Below are 24,184 nucleotides of genomic sequence, written 5' to 3'. Positions count from 1 at the left end.
TTTCAGAAATCATATTCATAATTTTCAGTAACTTATCTCTAACTTCAGAGCCACCATATACATGAAACTCATTTACCACACTATCATCACCCCGAGCCTTATTATGTCTTAATCCTTTTGATACTGTTGCTAATTATTCCTCACAAAACAAATCTTCCTTCACATCCAAGGTATCACAATCTTTTTCATTTTTCTTTATATCTTTCCTTGCAACTCTGTCTTGGTTGAGCGCATTCTGAAAATGTTCTGCCCATCTCTGTAACTCTTTCCTTATCACTAATTTTGACCCCGTTCTCATTATTAGCTGGGATATGTCCGGATTGACTCCTTCCTCTCAATTTGTTAACATGCCAGTACAATATTTTACTATTATGCTTTCTAGCTGCATCTTCCAGATCCTCAGCTGTTTTATCCGTGGTCTCCACTTCACACGTCCTTAGTTCATATTTTAGTGTTTTCTCCAGTTTCTACACATTCCTCTTGTTTTCATTTGATCTATCGCTCAGATAATTCTTGTAAAAACCTCTTTCACTAATACTCTTAGTTGCGTTCCTAACTTTCTTTCCTAAGACACTGTCATAGGCTTCAGAGACTGTTTTCTTAGAGATATTTCATCTGTTTTCTGCAATTTGAAATTTTAGATTCTGCTGTTTAATATTCAACTGTTTCTGGGATGTTTCTCTGAAATTCTCGTTCTGGGGTCTACCAGCATTATAATTTCCCGGGAGGTAGTTATGCTTCCAAAATTTCATTAGATCTCGTTGTGATTTAAACTTGAAAATTTCCTATTTAATTTTCATGTTATAAATTCTTGTTTTTTTTTTCAGCATTGAACAAATACTTTGAAGAGGTTGAAGCAGAAATAAGAATGCGCGAAGTTCTTCCCGTATCGCAAGATTTTCACAGTAGATATTCAGCCTCCTCAAGGACATATTTGTATCGTCTGGGAGTTTATGAAAATAGTTCAGTTTTGAATCCTAGACTGAGCGGCAAAACATTACCAATTGTGGAATGGAGTAGGTTGCATGTAGTAAGGTTAGTCTGTTGTCAGTTAGTCTTATGTTAGTTAGTCTTATAAATAAATACAAGAGGCGGTTTGGAGAAGAGACACTTGCACCAGGCGCAGAATTTTTAGAGCGCAAATTTTAAAATAAATAATCCAATGGTTATAATCATTTTTGAATTTTTTTTTTTTTTGATTAAAATAAGGTAGAGGGTGCAGTTCATAAATGAAAATAATGACTAAATTATTAATGAATTAATGAAATGAAAATAAATAAAAAAATAAAATGACGAAATAATGATGATTAAACGATAGTGATGGAATTAGAATAACTAATGATAATTAAAGAATAAATTGAGAATAATCAAAAAATAAATTATCAATTAATTAATACATTGAAAACAATTTAACATGCTCATATTAAGTAGCTTATGTGGCGGAATTGCAATGTGCATCTGGCATAATAATATAGATGAGATTTAGGAAAACTCCTATTTCCAAGGAGCTGAGACAAGAGTAGTGTCTAAAACTAAATACTTAGGGTTACATTCATCTAGAAATGGGTCTTGGAGGAAACAATTAGCATTCAGTGGGAAATGTATTATAGAGAATCTTTGGAATTATACAGCTATGAAGTATTAATTATAATGCTTAATAGTTGTATAATTCCAAAGCATTATAATTAATACTTCATAGCTTTATAATTCCAAAGATTCTCTATAATACATTTCCCACTGAATAATAATTGTTTCCTCCAAGACCTTTGGTTTTTCCTTTGGTATCTTCAAACATCTTCAATTTTCTGAATTTCTTCTTTAGCCTGGTATATTATGGGGTTATGAAATTGGTGTGTAAGATATAAAGACACAAGGTTTTAATTTCCCTTGGTAGGTTGAGACATTTTTAATTTCCTGAATTTTTTCTCTAGCCTCCTACATTATAGGGTTATGATATAGCTAAACCATTGATGTCGTTACACCTTCAGTTTTGCATACGGCTCTTTATACATCGGTAATTTATGAAAACCCTTTAACAAAATATCTGAATCAGAAAAACATAGTTTAATGTGAGAGGTGGCACTTTATTTTGTCATCAGAAGCTTTTAAAGTATTAGGTTCATGTGTTGTACTGGCCATTCGAATGTAATTGTCCAAATATTCGTCAGTCAACCGGTTCCTGTAGTTCTTTGTAAGGATTTTCATACTTCAAAACGAAAAGTCACTCAGATATTTTGAGCTGAATATTTCCTTTATTTGTAAGCCAACCTGAACCAAAACTGGTTATTTTTGGTTAGGAATTAAAGGACAAATATTTTCATTGCTTGAAATGAGTGATGTTAATGATTACTGATTAAATAATTTCTTTGAAAATCAACCAGTTCCCATCTTCGCTGCAGCGTTTCCCCCTTTAAAATGTTGCATGATTCAAGCAGAGAATACATCAGTATCAGTCTTTACAAAATGAATTGTGATGAGTTCTACAACAACGAACATTTTCTGAAGTCTGGAAAGCGTTGATTGAAGTGGTTTTTCAAGTCTTAGAGAATTGCAAAATGTTCTTTGGTGTTATAAGAAGTCTTTGAAGATCCTTGCTATGTTAAGCTGTATGGAAAATAACCATAGGGATCTAAATAGTTTTAGACTGTGAAACCACATCAGAACTCATTGATTCAACTCTTCTCATAACTGCATTTGCGGACAGTTGCTCCGATTGAATAGCAGACATTATCTCGCCTTTGATTTCAAAACTGTTAAATGATAAAACTGTAGCTTCTAAAAATGCAGCTTTCATTAATACACCATCTTCGTAAGGTTTTTTTAATTTCAGTAATAATCCTGAAACATTAAAAGATGCCTCAGTTGCGTCTCCTTTTTTCCCCCAATTGATGCACTTGCAGTACAAATAAGTAGACACATTTGTCCTTCAGGTCGGTAAAAAAGTAATTGATCTCGTTTTCACCTGGAAACTAATAAATATTTGATTTTCTCTGGAACCAGTGGTGTGCGTCGGGAGCGCTAGCACCAGTTTGTCGTGAGGTGTTGTAGAAATATCTTCTGCTGCTACTAGGACCTGCGTCGGATTCAGGGATAAATACCAAACCTTCATCTTTAATGTTTTTAATTGTCTTTGAAAGACTGTAGTAGGTGGGGCAAATTATACCCACACGTGGGGGAGTGCTGAAATTATCAGTAACTTGCACTGAACTTTCTTCATTGCTCGCTCGTTTTGACGGTAAAATTTTCCAACGTCAATTGGCACTTATTTGTCATATTCATATTTTTTCTTATTGTTAAATTAAGTTCACATAAATAAATTCTATAGCCAAACACAATATGGGACATTCGAAAAATGAAAGGCATAAAAATTAGGGAGCAAATTGTGAGAATAGAATCAAAGGCAAAAATAAAAACGAAACAAAGAGGGACTTTCAGCAATAAGTATATTTTTATTATCGCCATCTATAATAACCTCATGAAAAGAGTTTCAAGTTACCTTGCATTTCATTCAATCCTTCCTATTCCCTGATTCTGAGAATTTTCCACAAGCTACCAAAAAGCTCCCTGGGAGTTACCAGGAGCTCGTGATCGATAGTTTGGCGATCTCTGGGTAACGGTTTAGCCAAGATTCTAGGGGTGATGTTTCTTAGGCGTACGAGGTGCACTCAAGTGGTGAAGCTGGGCCTTATCCAGGATTTTTTTTTTGGGTGAGGTGGGGTTTCTAAAAAACTTTAAAAGCGCTTAAAATAATTGTTTTTCTGCGTTTTTATTGTGTTTTTACGAGTTTCGGGGGAAGAAATGTTTCGTGGAAGAGGGGGTGCTAGTCCCCTAACCCCTCCCCTGAATACGGCCTTGATTTTAGGGTCTATTGATTCCAGAGAAACGGTAGTCCTTGGCGCTTAATATTCAACAATCCTTCGCCGAGACTGGACTTTTGGGTCACCAATTCATGAAAGTGTAGGGGAGGGAGAGAAAGAACTTGTGTTCCACCTTTTTTTATTGGATACCAAAAAATATGTTCTTCAATTTTTGTTTCTTCCATGAATAATCCCCCCAATTTTTTTTTCAAAATCCAGAGAGGAGGAAGGAACAACTTAGCAGGGACAATCCCCTTCTCCATGATGAAAATAGGTTTTGGCTCCAGTTTTATGTTAAGTTGGACCTCCATCTGATTTCTTATATTCTATTTATATTTTTTATATGTATATATTTGGATCCAACATAGATAGTACACTTTAATGGTGAATTTTTTTCGAGAGCCTCTGTTGGAAGAAAAACTGGCAAAAGTTGTACTTCAGAATCTATTTTCCCGACGAAAAAATCATCCAAGAAGACTGGGTTCGTTGGGATCCACCATCTTCTCGATAAGACTGAGTTTTATTTTCCCTTGAAGGGTGTGATGAAAACCTGTAAGAAAAGAAAATCTAAAATATTTTTCGAAAATTTTAAAAGAAAGCCCCAGGACACAAAATCTGAAGTAGGTGGGTTAATGTAGGGAATTTGCCAGTATTAACTGATTTTAAACAGGTGAAAATAGCTTTCGGTTCCAATTTTATCGTAAGTTAGTTCCTCCACTGAATCTCTTTTTTGGATTTGAAACTAACTTTGAGCAAAATACTTGTACCAAGGACAGGGCAAATTCTTTGAACTGGTTAAGAGGAAACTGAAATAGCCATAGGTACCATACATAATCAGCCATATATATTTATCTTAAATTGCCAAGGACAGGACAAATGAAATCATTGTTTCAAATTGTTAAAACGAAATTTAACCAAAAGGGAAAAAACACCAAACCTTCGTCTTTAATTTTTTTTGCTTGTTTGTGAAAGACTACTATAGGTGAAGGAATGTATGCCATAAAATGAAAGTTATTATGCAAGCAAGGAAGCGCTGGTGACCGTATTCGATTATACTGCCAATTGGAAACAAATTGTAATCCCGAGTTGCGAAAGGGTTACTAAAGATACAAAAAAGGGTGTTTTTTTTGCAGTATGGAGAGATCACGGATAAAAAAAAAACTATGGATAAAAGAATAACCTCACTTTTGAATGAACAGACTCCTACTGAATGGCAGATGTGCGGACCACTAGTTCTGTTTTATTTTTGTGAATTGTATGTTTGAGATGAGTACATCTAACACAATAGTCACCGCAAGCCCAGTGTTTGAAAATTCCCAGCGAGCTGCCGAAAAGTTCTCTGGGAGAGTAGTAAAAGTAGCTCGGGATGAATGGTTTGGTGATTTCTGGGTGACGGTTTAGCCTAAATTCTAAGGCTAGTGTCTTTTAGACATACGATATGTACTCAAGCAGTGAATATTTGGCTAAAAAATTGTGATATGCCTAAAGGAAGACAGACAAAAGCATCATTTCAGGATCTATTGATCCTGAAGAGGCTGTAGTACTGGGCGCTTAAGGTTAAACAACCTCTCTTCGATACTGGACTTTTGGGGTGCCAATTCATGAAAGTACAGTGGGGGGCAAGGACTTATTATCCAATTTTTTTATTGAATACAAACAAATGTATTTGTCAAAATTAGGGGGGATTTATTTTTTTGCAATTATTTCAATTGAGAAACCAAATGTATATATTATGTATATATAGCATATATGTATATATATATATATATATCATCATATATATATATAATATATCAACATATATATATACTCATATATAATATATATGATAGCTATATATATATATATATATATATATATATCAGAATATATATCATCCAAGAAAAATCATATAATATGAGTATGAGATAGTATATATATAATATGACTATATATATACTATGAAGACTATATATATATATATATATATATATATATATATATATATATATATATATATATATATATATACTAGAGAGAAAATATATACATGTATATACTAAATAAAACTGATCTGTTATTGTTGATGCTTGAATTATGCAGGCTTATATTAGTTTTGACAATATTTTTGAAGAATCTAAATTTTGGCTGGGGGATAGGGGCAAACCGAGTAGTGAGAGGGACAGCTGCCCCTCCCCCTGCCCCACAGCAAATTACGTCCCTGAGGTACTGGCGTCTATCCTACTAAAGGTGTCACAGAAAGGGGGAAGGGTAAACTATTGGAGGCTATTAAATTAACAGCCAAAGCCTTAATGGGTCTATTTTCAGTTACATTGATTTTGGCTCAAAGAAGCCAACAGTACAATGAGTTGGCCTCTTTAGTCTCTCACGGTTTCTTAATACTTTTCTTTTTTCCATTGTGTTTGTTATTTGTTTTGCTTTATGTTGGCTGAGTTTCTCTCATTTTATGTTGGGTATCTTTACACAACATAAAATATGTAAGTCCTGTAGGCTTACAAATAAATGAATACTAAATTACCAAGGACAGGACATTTACCATACAGGACATTTACCAAGGAATGTATCTTAAATAACCAAGGAATGGACAAATGAAATGACTGTTTGAAATGGTTAAGTGGTAACTGAAACAGCCATATATACTTTACAAAAATTATACCTTAAAATATTCCATATTTATAATACCTTAATATAAATATATACCTTAAATATAATGAATGCTTGAAATATAAATATATACATTAGAATGCACCTTACAAAAATCAGAAAAAGTTGTTACTTCAATTTAAAAAAAAAGACCTTATACAATTATGCGATTTTTGGCAATAGCAGGTACGAAATTAAAAAAAGAAAGTAGTGCCTGAAAAATCAACTGAAAAAATATTGCATCAAACTGCTTGAGAAAGCAATGCTTTCTTCTGAAGGTTCAATTGTCTTTGTAAATCAACTGATTCTTAATGTTGGATTTTTTTTTTTTTTTTTTTTTTTTTTTTGACGAAAGGTGCAGTCAAATTTAACTTATTTTTGCTTGTTTTGTTTAGTAACACTGAATTAGTGTCGAAATTGGAATTAAAGACCCATTGGAATTGGTCTAAATTAACATATGATGACTTTAACCATAAGTATGAAAATACTCTCTATATGAGTAAACTTTTCCGTTTTTTCCGGAATTTAAAGAAATGTTTTGGAATGTTAATTTTTTTTTTTTATTTAATGTATTTTACTCATTTATGTTTTTAAGCATATTATAAATTGTTGCTTTTTTTTATTTGTTGAACTATTTTTTACAGTTTAATTTATGTACTTTGTATAATCCTCGATTTTGAGGGAAATAAATAAATAAGTTTATTTCCATCGTTCAACATGGCAACAGTGGCGAAAATGCGTTACTACCCTAAAAACCTTATAAATTAGAAACAACAGAAAGAAAATCTTGTAAAATTGCTGTTTTCAGACATGAATAGACAGGCCTGAGATGAATGCAAGAATAAAATGTTTTATTTTGAAGAGAAGGAGCTTCGTGTTCTATCGTAATTGGACGACTCGCTCCAAAGCTACGCGAATTCCCTTTTTATTTATGTAATTTAATTGTTTATTTTTAGTTCTCCCTTCGACATTGATAAGTTTCAAGATGGAGCTTCTTGCTTTCTGGGTCTACATGATTTCCGGTCGTTTGCCTCCAAGAAAATCCCTTTGATGCATTGACGAGTTGAATATAACTCCTGGGAAACCGTTTATGGATCCTGTTTGGGATTCAATGTATAAAGACATTACTATATTAGATATCAAAGTCAAGGGAAAAGGATTTCTAAGAACTCAGATTAGTTCAGAGAAGCAACTAGAATATGGATGTATATTTAAAGAGATTTGTAACTCTTCATTGCCAAACTGAAATTCGGTTCCCATCACAGAATTCCTCATTCACGCAAGTACACACCTCAAAAAAAAAAAAAATAAACACAGCTCCCCACAAAGAAAAATATTACACTTTGATGATTGGACTATCTATTATAAATTTATTACTTATTACAAGTTTACTATAAATTTATGGTTTACTATAGTTCTTACCAAATAAGATTTACTTATGAAAAATATTCATCACAAGCGTTGATGGGCTTACTGGGAGGGTGTATAGATGGAGGCTTTGCATAGTTTGGGATGGAAGAGGAGCGTGCGTAGCTGTGTTTATCTCAGGCGGCTTGGTGATGCTGTGAGTTGTTATTATTATTATTAGTAGTAGTAGCAGTAGGGGGAAAGGCGCCTTACAAGCAGCAAATATAATCTTCAGGAAGCCTTAAAAGTAGCTCATTTGGTTGGTTTTATGGCCTTTTGAACCTTAAAAAGCACCAATGAAGACTGAGGCTGACAGTGAGAACAACAAAGGACGGATGACAATAAAAAGCCATAATGAAATCATTATTTAACATTTTTTATTATCACCATGACATTTTGAAAATTTCTTTTTTTTTTCCTGTGCTATTATATTCCTTTTTGTGCTATTATATCGGCTCCTTTTATTTTCTTTTCTTTTTTGTGTTTATTGACTCTAAATGGCAATTCAGCAAGAAGAGTTTCAGATGTCCGTTTGAACGACTATTTAACAATAACCTTTACGAAAAACGAGGTTCGATCTCACTCTCTGGGGCCACAATGTAAGAACGGTTGAAATTCCTAAGCTACGTTTTATGGATGAAGAATGATAGATTGTCAAAGATTATGCTCTTTCCCAGTCATCTAGAACTAAACAAACTGTATCGTCCCCAAATGGGGTAACCAGAGAGGGACTTTAAAGGAATCGGAGTTTCGAGGAAGGGAGTGGGTGGTAAAACGTAATACTTTGAACAGACTAGAGTGGAGTAGGAGCTTGCGCAGCTGAATTGGGCTCGGGTTGCTTAGTGCTGCAGTGAGTTGTTACTTTTATTATTAGTAGAAACATAGCCATAAAGTGTTGCTGTTTAGGACATGAGTCGTTATGAAATACTCATGCACGGTGGCTGGAAATGCTCAACACCTTTTTTAGTATCTTAGACAATCTTCGGTAAATATAGAATATCGACAAATTGTTTGTCTCTAAATCACTGCGGTTGAAAATATTGAAGATAAAAAGTACCGAAAATATGCAATTTTGTTGTCAATTGACAATAATGTAGGAAAATATGAAAGACATAGCCCACCTGGGCGACACGCAGGCCCAGTTGACCGCCGCCAATGAGAGGCCCGGTTGACCGGCAGAGGCGGCGGTGTTTGGCTGACTTTGAATTAGTTTTGCGGCAATGCTTTATTGCGTCAACCGCAAAGTCGAAGCTTTTCGTTTCTCGTTTGGTTAAGTATTTCAATTTTCCTAATTAGAAATCAAGCAGGGCTTGCACTATCCCCGAATTTTCGGGGATTTCCCTGAAAATCTATGTGTCACCCCGAAAGAAATTTGGTTCTCCGAATCACCGCAAATCACTCAATCACGGTGCCACCCCTAGTGATTTATAACTAGTGACTATCCCTGCCAAATATTACTTTGCATACCATAATTCTTCACTACTCTCTTGTTCGTTAATTTTCAATTCTTGTGTTACTTTGCATGAAAACCAGACAGATACAATTGCAAAATACACGGTTCTTCATGTGTTGACAAAAGTATCGTCTTTATGAAATTATATTAAACCATTTGGAATGCAGTTTCCCAATTGCTAAACGATTCTTACATTATTCGTAGTCAAGAATTTTATTTTTAACTGGAACGGAACGCATATACTATACAGGTTCAGTTTGACTTTGAAATTGATAGTCAACAGATTGTTGCGACAGCTGATTCATAAGTTTGGAGAATTTGTTTTCTTTCGCTATTTTAGATGTATAATACACAATAATTGAACGCCTGATATATTAAAGAAAATACAATTTTCTTTATTAAAACTTCACTCCTCCCCCCCCCCCAAAAAAAAACCGTCGATTGAGACAAAATTTAGCAATAGACTATGTACAAAGTCGTGGGATTGAAGATTGAAACGGAAGTGACCCCAAATGTATGATTATTGAAAAAATTATATATTATTGCCTATAGGGGGGGGGGGATAGAGGGCTATCATTTTTAAATGATAATACCTCAATTTTTTTAATTGAAAGCATGGATGCCAGAAAGATAGTTATTCTCTCATTTAAAGCGGAGATGGAAGAAAATTATATCAAATTCCCAGGGAAACCATAGAAATATTTTGATAGACTCAGGGCCTCCCATTGGGACTTGTTCATTGTCTTGTGTATTTTTCGATTTCTTATAGGCTACTGGCTTAATTTGAATTTTGTGTGTTCTCCCTTTCAATTATATTCCTTGGATCTTATTGAATGCCATGGCGAATCTATGACTCAGATTTCCAGTAATCTTAGGTATATCTGAATAACTTCGACATTTTTGTTGTTCGACCTTTATAATTTGTAAATGATAATACATCGAATTTCTTTTTGTTGAAAGCAGAGATTTCAAAAAGTTAATTATTTTTTTAACTTAAAGCAGAGACGGTATCCTATGGTATTCAGAGAGGAGGGGGCTAGGGAATTGTCATATTTAAATAATAGCACCTCGAATTTTTTTTTATTTAAAGTAGAGACGACGTCCTATCAAGGCAGCATCCACCGGGGGGACGGGTAGGGGGTTTTCACTTTTAAATGAAAATACCTCGATTTTTTTTTATTGAAGGCAGGGATGCCAAAAAGTTATTTATTTTCTTAATTTAAAGCAGAGAGGGTGTCCTATCAAGGCGGTATCCAGCGGGGGGTGGTAGGGGGCTATCTTTTTTAAATGATAATACCTTTATTTTTTTTATTGAAAACAGGGATGCCAAAAAGTTAATTATTTTTTTAAATTTAAAGTGAAGACGGAAGAAAATGACATCAAATTCCCTGGGAAACCATAGAAATATTTTGATAGACCAGGGCCCCCCATCGGAACTTGTTCATTGTCTTGGGTGTTTTTGGGTTTTTCATAGGCTACTGTCCTTATTTGGCTTTTGTGTGTGCTCCCTTTTAATTAGATTCCTTAGATCTTATTGAAAGCTACGGCGAATCTATTATCTATTATCTCAAGTAATATGCAAGGGTTCTGAAACACCACATCCATTTCGTTTGTACCAGCTTTCTACTTCTCTTGATGAATAACGAAGACCAGCGTCCAACCAGCGACTTGCGAAGTTTTTAACTAATAAATAGGCCCGAATCTGTTGCAACTTCAAGCTGGGATTTGAGAAAGACTGATGAAAACATAAATATTTGCGGTCAACATTGATCGCACCGTCGACATGTCACCGGCGGTGGCGCACCGCCGCTGCTATTTTTGGCCCTGCCGCTGCCGAACTTCCCTTATCGGCGCGGTGCCAGGGTCTAATTCAAAGAGTTAATTTTGTTGCCGATTAAAAATATTCCAGGAAAATGGAACCCTTGTGATAAGCAACCGAAACCCAAAGAGGTAATTTCATTGCCAATTGAAAACATCGGAAGAAAATATGAGAGGCATAGCCTATACGTGAAATAAATGAAAAAAAAAATCCAAGAAGGTAATTTTCTTGCTGACCGAGAACATTAGAGAGATACATGGAAAACATAGCCTATCCATGCGGTAAGCAGACAATTACAAAAGAGGGTGAGACATGTTTAACCACTTTGATGTTCTTTCCCTAGAAGCTAAAATGATAAAGGGCTGGACAGTCATTTCGTTTTGAAAGCTAGAAATGGCCGTATATATCCAAAGTGGACTTATTTTAGGCCATATTTCGATCCAAGAACTGTTTCCAGATTAATGCTCCTTTTGTGGGGTTTTACGCTGACTTATATTTAAGTTTGAGAATTTGATTTAATAAAATTGAATATTTTCAGTGCTTCACAAAACTATCGATTTTATAATCATTTTGTCTCTTTTTATAGAAATAATTCTTGGTCTTTAGAAAAAAGTTTCTTATGAAGTGTGGAATTCCTTAGAATATTTAAAGCTAGCTTATACTTGTGATTTTTTGCTTTTGCGAATTGTAATGCAGAATAATGGCGTAAATTATAACTATTTGTTCGAAGTGTCTTTATGTATATTTTCATGTGACGCCAAGGTTCTTTTAATATCTCAAAACGCATGTTTTTTTATGTATTCAGTATTGAGAAGTTCTTTCTCTTTTATTTAGGGTAAATAAAATGAACATGTGCAGTATATAAATAATGGATATTACTTAAAAGCTTTACAAATTTTCATATTTTGATTTATTTCTTTGACGGGGAGGTAGTGTGGCCTTAGAAATTATTGAATGAACCTTTGCTGTGTGGGCTTTAGTAACTAAGAGAGCGAACAAAATTCTTCCAGGGGATGGGGAGTGCAAGCCTAGGATTTTTCCAGAGGGCTGTAATCTTACTTCATTGAAAGGCGAGAAAAGTATACAAAATTTTCAGAATACTAAAAGGTTGTGTGTGCTTTTTTTCAATTTTTAATTCCAAAGGGGAGGAGGAGAAAGGGTAAAAGCCTATTCCGTCGCACTTTCCTGCAGACACAAATTATGAAGGAACCTGAACATACGAAGTCAAAGGTCGACACAGTCATTTGATACTTCTTTTTAAATTTTGTGTATATATCTTTATTTTTAGGGGCTTACAATTTTGAACTAAAAAAAATTCAGGTCAAGTGCCTGATTGCTAAAAACTTGACGAATAGTTGGTTCACCAATAAGCGTGTTAAAAGGAAAAGCATTATATATTCTGAAAAAGAGTGTCAAAGAGGAGGAAAAAGAGGGAGAGAGGAAACGGAGATAGAGCTTTAAAATTAGAAAAAAAGAGCGCTTGATTGTGTTATATAGGAGAATTTGAGCTAAAAAGCTGCACAAGAATCCGGAGTTGCGAATTCTTCAGAGATTATTTTCAGGCAGTGGAACTTTATCTATTAATTGAATATTCTATTTGTGCATACCTCTTATTGTGTTCAAGAAAAGGCTGGCTCACTCATAATTATGGTAAGGGGAAACATCCATATAGTGAATTAAGCAGGACCTGGTCAGCTGCTGTCAATCACTACGGTGTGCTCTCAATCAGTCGGAGCTCCGAAGTAGCAAATTGTCTCCAGTCACTGTTGTGTTTAGCATACTCTCAAGGGGTTCTAGAACACACTTGACTTCAAATTATTATGGATTTCAAATTAAAAAAAAAGTTTAACTGTCAAAAAGTTGATTTACTTAACTGTAAATGTAATTGGATGAATGATGCTGCCTTATATTTTATATTTTGTTTTGACATTTCTATTATACAGCATTGAAAGTGCCGATTAGACCAGCTAATCCCCCCTAAAATTCAGCTTATGGGTGCCAATGACGTGTTTACTATATCTTAGAGCTGAGGGGACATTTTTTATTCATTATTTTTTTCTGTATTTTTAGGTTCGACGAATGATTGGTTCGCTTATAAGTCTAGCAAAGGGAAAAGCATCCATAGAGGGAATTAAGGCTGTATTAAAAAGCAACGAATATGCATGGAATGATTCTTGGGTTGTAGCCCCTGCCTATGCCTTGTACTTAGCTGATGTTGAATATCCATCCAAAGTTCTTAAAAGAGACTACATTAAGCCTTATGACATTGACATAGGACTAAATGCTACATTGGATGCAGTTGAAGATATTAAAATACAAACTGAAACAGATGAAGTGCAATAAATCTGGGGCTTTTTAGGTAGTTTGAACTGGAATCAGTTGATTACTATTTTAGGTTTCTATTTTTGACAGAATCAACTGAATTTCTAACTAGTGATAACGTTTGGTTTTGAGATCTCAACGTTGGAAGCAGTTGAAGATACTAAAATAAATGCTGAAACTAAGGAGACTGGTAAACTTGGTGATTTTTTTCAGTTCATAAAAATGCTCATAACTGAGTTTTGTTGTGTGTTTGATATAATGGCCTGAATTTCTTAATAGTAATTATATTTCACCTTGCAAAACCAAAAGTTGAAATAGCTGAAGATATTAAAATATACACTGAAACTGAAGAAGTTCAATGAACCTAATGCTTTTTATGAAGTCTGAACTGGAATCAGTTTATATTGAGAAAGTCGCCTGAATTCTCTAATAGTCACCAGTTTTGTGAAATGCCCATTTTAGGTAGTAGAAGATAATAAAAACAAATGTGAAATTGATGGGACACATAATGCTTTGTTTTAAGTTGGAATCTTTTGCTTGCTGATTTAAGCCTTATTTTTGATAGAATCCACTGAATTTCTTTATTGCAGTTACATTTAGTCATTAGAAGCCAATAACGGATGTAGTTGAAGGCATTAAAATAGGAACTGAAACTTGGTGGTATACTCTAGCTTGAATTAGAATCAGTTGTTCTTTTATTCACGTTTAAATACTGACAGAATTGTCCGTGTACCTTCGCAGCGATTCATTCAGCTTTGTGAGATGAATATTGGGAGTTGTTAAAGATATTAAAATATAAGCTGAAACTCTATGAACACGATGCTTTGTTTTAGTATTAATTAGAATCAGTTGGTGTTTAATTCAGGTTTAAATACTGACAGAATTGTCTTAACACTTTAGCAGCGATTCATTCAGCTTTATGAAATGAATATTGGAAGTTGTTGAAGGTATTGAAATAGAAGTATAAGTTCTATTAACTTAACGCTTCATTTTAAATCAGCTGGTCCTTAATTCAGGCTTAAATACTGACAGAATTGCCTGAATACCTTGGCAGAGATCCATTCAGCTTTTTAAAATAAATGTTGGAAGTTATTGTTGATATTAAAACAGGAGTTGAAATTCAAAAAAAGCCTCTGCTTTGCTTTCAGTTTGAACTGGAATCAATTGTTTGCTAATAGGTATTTGATTTCCAACAGTGAATTCCTTAACAGTATTTATATTCGGCTTTATGAAGTCAACATTACAGGTTGATCAAGATAATAAAATAGAAGTTGAAATCAATAAACTTGATGCTTTGTTTTAGTCTGAACAGAACTAGAATCAGTGTATAATTAATTTATATTATATTGTTGACATAAACTTTCTAAGTAAAAATATCAGATTTAGAGGAAGTAGTTAAAATAGAGCCAGCATCTTACCAACATTGAGTCTAATACAGCTAATGAGGTCAATATTTTCGGTTGTCCTCCAATTGCATTGATAATATTCTTATGCATGACCTTTGCTGTACCTAACACTATAATAACAAACTCTTAGTACCATTCATTTCCCATTTTAACAGTGTTTCGAAATATAATGGTTGCTGCCTGATTGAATACAACTGAATTGAAAAATATTTACTCTGTAGGAAACAACTATTAATTCGCAGGAAAATCTTAATTTTTCCACTAAGAAAATAAGCGTTGACGTAATCGTTGGACAGTATTACAATTGAAACTGAAATTCAATAAACTAGATGTCCAGCTTTAGCTTCTTCGCTGAAAGCTTTCACAGCTAAAGACATGTTCTGTTATCATTTGGATTGAAGTAGACTGAGTAAATTGTAGAGTTATGTTTTTTTGTAGTTATAAAATATATAGCTGCAACGTAATGACTTACTGTTCGTTTGTATTTATTATATTGATAGGTTACTAACAAAAATTAGTAAAAAATTTAATTTATTTCGTTTTTAATCTAAAAAAGAGATTTGACGTGTGGATTTTGAACTTAAGGTGTACTAATCCAAATCTTGAATTTTTTAGTTGATTTAAAGCGTTACGAACAACAGGCACGAAACAACTGATAACAAACATTTAAGTATTTTTGTTGAAATAAGATATAGATGCAAAGGTAGGACTTCCAGGACTTGATAATAAAGAAGATTGAGCTTGGACTGAAACCTATTAGTACTAGAATTACATACGCTTCTGGTGTTCAAGTAATTGAAGACAAGGCATCATCTTCATATATAGGAAAGTCTTTTGGATTTGTTGTCGATCACAAACCTGATCTCGAATTGGCTGAAATAGCCCCCAAATTCTTCATCGGTTCGCAGGATGTTGCTGCAGATATAGCCCTATTAAAGTCAAGAAATGTGACACATGTAGTGAACCTGGTTGGGTCAAGTATTGAATGCTCGTTCAAAAATGAGATTGGATACAAAACTTATGAATGGTTAGATACAACAGATTTTGATATACTACCATATTTAGAGGAAATAGTGTCTTTCATAAAAAATGTCACGAGGAATCATGGTTGTGTCTTTGTTCACTGTAACGCGGGTGTGTCTAGAGCTCCAAGTGTTGCTGTGGCTAATTTAATTTATGAAGTGATTACTATGGAAAAGATATTTGAAGGATTGATGGTTTAATTAATTTATAATAATCATCCTATTGGATTTTTTAGTAGATATAAATAGTTAAAAACAACAGCAACGAAACTCCAGAGCAAAAAGATTTTAAAAAAAGCGTATATTCCATTCAAGTTATATTTATTCTTGATTAATTGTTTGCAGTTAACGGGCCAGACTAATAAAATTTTCAAATCATTTAAGAGTTTTAAGAAGATATGCAATGAACGAATTTTATTTTCTGTCTCCAGACAAAATACGTTTATTTTTTGTCTTTGTTTAATAGAATTCTTCCCTGAGGATCTTCCCAAGAGGAGAGTGTCACAGCCCTGTGGCATCATTTGCACCATAAATTTACGTTTTTGGGGTCGTTCTCTTGGTCTTATCACGTTTTATGGTCCAAGTTGTTTAACAAAAATTTTCTCTTGTTCAAAAGAATTATTAGTAACAACTTGGACCATCATTTTAGTTTTTTGGATATTACTCTACGCACATTTTTATAATTATAGTACTGTTTAGAACCCTTCTTAAAAAAAAATAGTTTCGTAATAAAGATGTGATCCTATTCCCTTAAAGATATGTTTATTCTAGTTTATTTTGTTTAAGTTAACGTGCTAAACTAATAAACTGTTCAACTATTTCAAGGGTTTCAAGAGATTTTTTTGCAAGGGTTGTTGAAAATGAATTTTATTTTTTGTCTCCTGATAAAATAGTTTATTTTTTGTGTGGTTTTAATAGAATTCTCACTTGAGATCTTCTCAAGAGGAGAGTCTTTTTCCGTTTTTGCTTTTGAAAAGCTCGTTTTTATTAAATTGCTGATTGTTTTCCAAATCATACGCAGGCCTAACCAAAATATAATCTGAGGTAGGCCCCTTAAATCCCCGGTTGATTATTTTGGAAATGTGTAAATCAATAATTGTAAGTTGATTAGTGACGTCCTACGTTTAAATTTGCATTTTCAATTTTGGATAAAATTTGAATATGCTTGAAAAATTGGCGATAAATAGTGATTTTGGTAAAAATTGAAGTAATCCATATAAGTAGAAAAAGAAAATAACACCATTTAAAATTGCTGAAAACTGTTTTTCTGGCAGTATTTGCCATCCCAAAGAAATTTCCTGGCGGGGCTTATGATGACCAGCCTTGCATTTTCCAACTCTGTGCTGGTAGATATGGGAATGTAAAATATTAGCTGTAAAGAGAAACAATTCAATTAATTCCTACTCCACGCCTTACCTCTTTCAACATTTATCTGAAGCATCTTGAAGAGTAGGCAGTTTGTTCCTTAAAAGGTAATTTCTTAGGAATCTACCCTACCTTTACCTAAAAAATGACTCCCCCCGCTTCATTCTAGCTGATACGTAATTACAGATCACCAAACGTAGCCTAATTTTACGACGAATAAAACAAATCAACTTGGTTGAATCCAGTATTGCCACCATGTGGCATTACTTCTTTTGCAAGTGGGAGGCCTAAAATACAGTTATTGGTGCTTTTAAATCAATTAGCTTCTCAGAATTTAAAATCGCTCGCAAATTCATCCTTTTCGGTGTAAAGTCGTAGTTTGATGCCCTAAAATAGCAAGAAAACCAGACTTTCACCTGGCCCAATCTGTATGGTCGCACAAAAAAGAGCTTTAAATTCACGTATGAATGATCTCCCTTCCAATTATCTTGGACTTTGGGTTTGATACCCCTGGAAAGAAACAAAACAAATAACCATGCATCAAACATGTTTCTTCTGAAATGCGACATTCCTCATTTTGAAGATTGGAGCTTGAAACTTCTATGGTAGGGTTGTCTTATATGATGTATCTAATAAAGGGATTTTCAATAAGATCGCTTGCTTTTTTGGGGGGTGTTTCCCCTTTTTTCAAGAATAATGCAAATTTTCTCAGATTTTTGGTTTTAGGTTATAGATTTAGAATCAGCATAAAAAGCCATTACTGCCGGTGTAGCAATTCTCATGAGAATTTCATTTTTAGTTTTGGTGAATATTGGTCCAAGTCCTTTTTTACTTCCAGTTTTTTTTTCAAAATCTATTTTATCAGATTCTCTTGTGACGAAAATTTTTTTGAACCTGTTCATTTTATTTAGTTGAATAGGACAATAAAAAGAAAGAGGGTCAATTTGTCAGCTGGATAGTAAGTTTAAATTTTGTTTTTCTTTCGCTATTCTATTTTTTTAATGTCAGGATTATAAGGGATTTAAGTTCGAGGGGGAGAATTGTCCTGTTATGGAAGAGGCACATTTTACACGGCCGTTATAAAATCAAAACGTGGTATCTATGCAGGCAGGATGATTTTTGAGTATCTCTACGCCTTCTTAAACTATTCTAAGGCGTAGGCAACTGCAAAAAGACAAATCTACATCTGTTATAATCTACTGCAGCAATTAATCTTTCTGTAATTTTGTTTTGAGTTTGATTTTTTTTTAAAGATTAAATGCATAATAATTAAGTATATTTTTAATTAAATAAATTGATCCCTTTGCCAGGAATCCTTGTCGTTTAAATTTACTGTATTTCGTTTTCTTTTGCATGTAATTTAATTGTTATTTTTATTTGAAAGTTCTTTCCTAAACGTATTTAAAAAAAAATTATTCCAACAAAAAAAATCCCTGAAATATGTTCCCTGTCACCCAACGACCACTGATATTTTGGAATTCCCCCCCCCCTGGAAAATTTTCTCCCGGCGCCCTTGTTCGGCCTTTTCAGATCATCAATCCATCTCAATAGTAATCTCCCTCCCCTTCTACTCAAAATCTCATTGTAAAACTATTATTAAAATTGTTAACACAAAACTTTTGTTATCCAAACCGTTTGACTGGATGTTCACCTTTCGTCTAAAACTTAAATAAAATCCAAAAACTAATTCTTAACAAAAAAATACTTTACTAATGTTCCTATTAAAAACCATTAAACAAATTGTGTTAATTGTGAAAGAACCCAAATCAATTTTTAAAAACGACGGTTATTCCGAATTCAGAACCAAATAGCGGTATGACGAGCTTCCTACTGCTTTGCTGTAGTGAGAATTAGAATTTGTAAAAGTAAATACTGAATCACTTCTTCGAACAATTAAATCGTTGTTATGGTACATTTCCTAGTAAATGAACAATTGCACGTTTAATACCATTATATAAAAAGGAGATAAATCTATCTAAATAACTATCGCCCAATTAAAATTTTATCACCATTGTCTAAACTCTTAGAGATCATTTCAAAATTGCACGTGTAATACCATTATCAAAAGGAGATAAATCTAATGTAAATAACTGTCACCCCGTTAGAAATATATATTATCATTGTCCAAACTCTTGGAGAATATTTCAAAATGATTGGCTCTTACTTTTTTAGCTGTTTTTTTTTTTTTTTTTAATTGGATATCAGTTTCAACTTCTAGCAGGATATTCAACAGAACAAGTTGTCGCAGGTCTTTTGTTGGAATTAACAATATAAAAATCAATTAGATATCAATGACCATATATCGAATGAATTTTTTGATGTTCAAAAAAAGCATGGGATACTCAACCCAACCCTGATATTCTTTTTAACAAAACGGAAAGTTCAGATTTATGAGGAAGGAGACATTAAATAATAATCATATCCTTGTCAAATCCATTGTCTTAAGCAGTAATCGATATTGCTTAGTAGAACATTGAAGTTCGTAAGATGTGCGACAAATCCCTTGTCATACTACCAATTTTATTGTATTAATAAAAAAAATTATAGCTCTGGAAAAATGAGAGTTTTCCCATGGCCTATAATTGATGCCACCTACCTTATAAGCTGTTTCTGTTCGCGAGTACGGACAAATTTACAACTTTCCTTTCTATGATTAGGACTGAGGCAGAGGAATATCATCAGAAGTGCATCCAAAATTTAATAGATCTAAATAGATAAATAGAAGAAGTGGACAGATGAGTCAACTTCAATAGATAGAAATAGGGTGCCATAACCCCTTTGAAAACGAAAAACAGAAAGCGTCATTTTGAAGGCGTTCCTCTTATTTCTCTTACTCCTATTTTCTCGGAACTTTATGAAGGATTCCTTGTAGATTGGCTAAAGGAAAATACTCTTACTGACCTGAGGCAATTCGGGAACCTAAAATCTATTTCAATTTCCCACTACCTCGTTTTTCTTATCGACCGCATCGGGAAAATCCTCGAAGAGCTTAATTCCTGGATAAATTTAATTTCCATTGACTTTCAGAAAGCATTTGACCTAGTTAACCACAATTTTCTTCGTTATGAAACTTGTCAACGAACTTAATATTGATCCATAACGGTTAAATTGGATGCCTTCTTCTTATCAAATAGATTCCAGGTTGTCATATATCAGAATCATTATTCTAATCCTCTCTCTATTCACAATAGCATACGCCAAGGTACTTAGATACCCTCCTAAGTCCCTCTTTTTTTCAGTCATGATTAAGAGCCTTGTGAAAGAACTTCCTGACAGATGGAAATTTGTTGATGACCTAACGGTTGTTTAAACTTGCTTCAGATATTTAATAAGCAACCCTATGAGTATCCACAATGAAATTACAGGTGACACCTCAGACTTAACGTGGCAGTAAACCCATCTAAGTCCATGATAATACCGACTTGTTTCCTCAAATCTTCACCCTATTGTCTTAATCCTATCCCTTCTGAAATCTATGTGTTGACGCCTATTGGCGTCAAAAGTTCTTCAAATTTAAAGTGATCCATGTTAAAGATATCATCCATAGAGCTAATGTGTCTGTCACCCTCCTTAAGCTCCTAAATAAATTTAACGTCCCCACTCTACATTCCTTAAAGATTCACACGTCTTTTGACCACCTGCATCTCGAATATGCTTTTTCAGTTTGGCACCCTGGTATCTCCCGCGAAGAATTGAAAAAATTGAATCGGTCAAGGAAAGAGCTTTGCGAATAATTTTCAAAGAATTTTTGAAAAAGTATTTTCCCCAAGCCTCACTCCCCATCCAGATTAAAGCCACCTCGAGCTGTTTCTGAACTTATCCATATTTTGTCCCTCATTCGCTGCGTTGCTTTCAGATATGAAACAACATTTGTCCCATGCATTAAAGAAAAAATTAATAAAATATCCCACTAGTTTCCCCCTCTTTTTGTCTTTTTTTTTATTGGATGATGGCGCTGCCCAGGTTTTTGAAAATATTTACTTGTTTTGCCCACCCACCCTCCTCCCATCTTTTTTGATGTGCCATTTAATTTTTATATAGGTTTATGTTTCGTTATCTTTTTGTGTTTATTCTTATATCCCCTTCCCTCCTTTTTTTTAGTTTGACCAGTTTTTAAATTATTACTTTATCCTTCTGACGACCCTTGTCCCTCTGGGTAGACTTACAGTTAATATTTTTTGGCGAAAGTGTTATTAGTTTGAACACCATCTACGTGCCACAGTTGGAATCAGCGTATCTGTATTACCAGCTGTGATTTTTTTTTTCAGCTTGTTATTGGTAATGGAAGAGTTGTTTATGTATTAAAGAAATAGAGGAAATTTCGAAATCGATCAAGAACAGGAGGGCAAGAGGTAAGAAAATTTCTAATTTTTCTTTGAATGAAAGGTGGAGCCTGGAAAAAAATAAGCTTACTTGGAAGGATTACTACTTCATTTTGGGATGAATTTTGCCTCATATATCTATTACGCCATCTACTGGTGGGTGAATAAAGTTCAATGTCCATTCAGTATTTTGAAGTTGAGAGCTGGACACAATAGAACAAATTTTTATTTTGATTGTGTTTTCCTTACCACAGATGAAATTTGGTGTAACTATTCAACGTCCAAAATAGATAGGCAAAATGGTATACCGTGAAGGGGAATGGTTCCAAAACAGTAGAAACTGTTTAATTCTGGCAGGGAAAGAGACTGTTTTCCGGAATATTCCTTTGATCTAATAAGGTCTAGCAACCTCATAAAAATAGAAAACCATTCCAAAATCAAATAAGGCATCATTACTTGGAATACGGAAAGCAACAGCTGGGAAAAATAGGCACACTTGAACCAAACAAACATTTTTTTTTCATCCAGGCAATATGCCACCTTACTCTCTATGGTTTTAATATTAGGTCATAAGCGCTTATCTTTTTAATTGACTGTATAGTTAACTTATTGATACCTTTTTAGTTTCCCTTTTAATTTTATATAGATGCATATCTTGTTCTTTTTTTGTTTTTATTCACTTATTTTACCCCCCCCTCTTTTTAATGTTCCTTTTATTTATTTTTTAGCTTGTATTTATGTTATTTTTTTTTAGTTTAGTTTGACAAGTTTTTATCTTTTCAACTTTTTAATTGACTTCTTACTGTAAAATTACTAAGTCACAAATAATTGTTCATTCTGATTTTCTTTTTCGTTGTTGTTTTTGCATTTTTGCCGGTTTTCGTGTTTTCATATGATAATTTGACTCCAAAGTCTGAATTTTGTCTTTTATGGGCTTGTGGTAGTAATTTTGTTTGATCAATATTTTACTTTACCAACCCCGTAGAGATCATAAAATTAATCTAACTCCAGGGTGGAGGTTCTAAAGCTTAATGAAAAATGTTAATGAATGAACTTGAAACTACATTATTAACGAAAAATGTTTTAAATTATTTTTCTTTACTGATTTGTGTTTTCTTTACTTTCGCTTATGGTTATCTTCAAAAGTTGAGAACTATGTTTTCTCTTATAGTTACCTTGTCTGATGCCTTTGCAATCATTGACGCTAATGATTTCGAGAGTCTTTCTACAGAGGGAAGTGGTGATGAACTCTTTGAGCCTCATGAATTAGAACTTGAAGATACAAGTGAAAAACCTGAACATACTTGAAGCCCTTCCAGGCCATGAAAGTATCATTGATGAGGAAGTATCTTAGCTTGAATCTGATATTGAAGATGATATACCTCTAGCCGATCGGGCTCGAATGCAGCAGCAACCTATGAAACAACCGAATTTGATGAAATGGAGGAAAAGCATAAGGTTTGAGATTCACTTGGGTCCAGTAAGAAATGAAGTTATCTTTACTGACCGTTCTGTTTGGAAACAAAAAGAGTTTTTCACACAGAGCTTCCCCCAGTCTTTTATCGATCAGACGGCATATGCCACAAACTACTCCTATAAAAAACAATACCACAAGAGCCTAAATGTCACTAGTGACAAACTTAAGAAATTTTTGGAATTGTAATATTGATGGGTAATGTCAAATATCCTCAAATCAAAATGTACTTGAAGGCACAGTACCGTGTAAACCAGATATCAGAAAATATTAGAAAAAACGGTTTCTTCACTCTAAGAAGCAATCAAAAATTTGTTGTAGATGAGGAAATTTCTGATGACCTTAAGAAGAACAATCGGTTGTGGAGAGTTCAGTCAATTATCGACTGTTTCCGTACCATTTGCCTCTCTTTCCCGAGAGACGAAAAATTGTTCAATTGATGAGCAGATGATGACAATTTTACGGAAAAACGTCGTTAAGGCAGTATTTACCTAATAAGCCAAACCCCGTCGACCTCAAAAACTTTGTTTTGGCTAATCCAAAGGGCCTCATACTTGACTTCGAGATTTATCAGGGTGCCACTACGCTTCCTGAAAGTATGCGATGCCATGGCCTTGCAGCTGGAATCGTACTCAGGCTATCTCAAACTCTCCCACCCGGATCTAGCCTCTACTTCGATTGATTTTTTAAATCAACAAAACTACTGGACCTTCTGTGTGAAATGCAGAGAAATGCAACTGGCACAATCATGCAAAATAGATTTGGAAAAGAGACCATACCTCTGAAGCCATAGAAAGAAATGAAGAAGAAAGGGAGAGGGTTGAGCGTTGAATTTGTGTGAGAAGATCAGAAGCTAGCCATCACGGAATGGTTTAATTCAAGAATTGTGACACTAGGCTCAAATTACAAGGCAGTAGAAGAAGAGACAACAGTGGAAAGATGGGGCGAAAAGCAAGGGAAGAGGATCACAATCTCTTGCCCAAGGTCTCTAGCCGACTACAACAAGTACATCGGTGGAATGGACATGGCTGACCGTAAGATCAGTTATTACCAATTCACTTCCAGAACTAGAAAATGGATTGTAAGATTCCTTC

General features: G+C 34.0%; 1 long non-coding RNA gene across 1 annotated transcript; it reads left to right on the top strand.

The window, feature by feature from the left end:
* Window positions 1-833: 833 nt before the first annotated feature.
* LOC148946201 (uncharacterized) lies at window positions 834-15,252 on the top strand. The gene is made up of 2 exons (XR_016142516.1): window positions 834-1,035; window positions 13,250-15,252. It is a non-coding gene; the product is annotated as an uncharacterized LOC148946201 (long non-coding RNA).
* The last annotated feature ends 8,932 nt before the right edge of the window (window positions 15,253-24,184 follow it).

The sequence above is a fragment of the Artemia sp. Qi Xiang Cuo genome, chromosome 12 (genome assembly GCF_049724085.1).
Source record: "Artemia sp. Qi Xiang Cuo chromosome 12, ASM4972408v1, whole genome shotgun sequence".
Classification (NCBI taxonomy): domain Eukaryota; kingdom Metazoa; phylum Arthropoda; class Branchiopoda; order Anostraca; family Artemiidae; genus Artemia; species Artemia sp. Qi Xiang Cuo.
Note: the sequence above shows the minus strand (reverse complement) of the source record. Positions and strands in the feature narration are given on the sequence as shown.